The sequence below is a fragment of the Moschus berezovskii genome, chromosome 14, assembly GCF_049115385.1.
Source record: "Moschus berezovskii isolate FMDL1 chromosome 14, NW_MosBer_1.0, whole genome shotgun sequence".
NCBI classification, from domain to species: Eukaryota; Metazoa; Chordata; class Mammalia; order Artiodactyla; family Moschidae; genus Moschus; species Moschus berezovskii.
The window spans coordinates 84,387,573-84,389,281 of NC_142473.1; the positions used below are offsets into that span (position 1 = coordinate 84,387,573).

Here is a 1,709-nt window from a genome sequence, read left to right on the forward strand (position 1 = left end):
TACAGAAGGATCAAATTGAAGTCGTTGAAAGGTAAAATGTCTAAAGTTAAAAACATGTAGATATTTAACAACTGTTCTCCAAAGTTTTGCCATCTGTACTATCTAAAAACATCATGAAAAGAAAATAAAGTGCATGATAGTTATATGAACAGAAAAGTACAAAAATATCTATGGTTTTAGGGGAAAAGGTAGGTAAGTGATACTATCTTTTCTCATGATATTGCAAATCACCAGTAAATTTGTGGACTGAATATAAGATTGCCTAAATACATGGTTTCTTATCAGCAAGACACCACAATATAATCCTGATATTAGAAAATCCGGCATAAAACAATAAGGCCAGGAATGAATAAATATAACTATTAATCATGTGGAAAAAGCAAACTAACTATTTCTGATTAAACAATGACAAAATTAAATAGGAAAACAGAAAATGAGTTTAAATCAAGCTGCTAATGCTTTATATTAAGGTATCAGTTTTCTCAAGGCTGTCAAGACATCCTTATTTCTGAGTGTATATCAGGGGGTTAAACATCGGGGTGATAATGGTATAGAAAAGTGAGAGAAATCTGTCTGTTCTGGAACAAGTTTTGGATTTAGGTCGTAAATATGTAACGATTGCAGATCCAAAGAATAAAGTCACAACCATGACATGAGATGAGCAGGTGGGGAAAGCCTTTGCTTTTCCTGTTGCCGATGGCAACTTCAGGACGGTGGAGCTGATTCTACCCTAGAGGCCGAGTATCAGCAGAAACGGGACCATGACAAACAGCACAGCAACTGGGAAGACCAGCATCTCGTTCAGAAACGTGTCCCCACAGGCCAGCTTCAGTACTGGCGGGATATCACAGAAGCAGTGATTGATTTGGTTGGATCTACAAAAGGACAGAGAGAAAGCCTGGTGCGTCTGCCCTATCTCAACTGGAACCCCAGTGACCCAGCAGGCAGCCACCAGCTGGACACAGACCTTGTGGTTCATGACCAGAGGATAGTGCAGGGGGCGACAAATGGCCACGTAGCGGTCGTAGGCCATCACTGCAAGAAGCAGGCACTCTACATTTCCAAATATAAGGACAAAACTCATCTGTGTTGCACAAGCAAACGAAGAAATGTGTCTTTTCTGAGTCCAAAGGTTTATGAGCATTCTAGGAAGAGTGGCAGACACATAACAGATTTCCAAGGAGGAAAAATTACCGAGGAAAAGTACATGGGAGTCTGGAGAGTCTGGTCTGTCCCGGTTACGAGAATGATGATGATTGACGCCATTTCCCATCAGAGTTATCACATAGGTAAACAGAAACATCACGAAAAGAAACACTGGAGACTGGGAATGTCAGGAAATCCCGAAAGAACAAATCCCATCATTGAAGTGAGATCCACATTCACCAGATATTTTTGAGGTTCCATCTGTGGAAATAGTACAGTTAGACATTTATATTTTTCGTTTTGTAATTTCTATAAATTAAAGGCATTTAGGGGAATCATTAATAGTACATATGATTTCTACTCTCTATTAATGTTTAGTACTTTATATCCTGGACTCAACGTAACTGAAGTTTAATGAAGAATATGTATGCTAAATTCTAAATATAAAAGCATAAGTTGCAATTCAAGGTTTAAATTTAATTAAAAGTAATATGTTTAAGAATGATGCACTTTCATTTTGAATCTGTATGCAGAGGAAAATCTATCCATTTTGCTTATATTCA

General features: G+C 37.8%; 1 pseudogene; it reads right to left on the bottom strand.

Annotated features, from left to right (window-relative positions):
* Positions 1-465: 465 nt before the first annotated feature.
* LOC148775728 (olfactory receptor 10AG1-like) lies at positions 466-1,407 on the bottom strand (annotated as a pseudogene).
* Between the last annotated feature and the right edge of the window lie 302 nt (positions 1,408-1,709).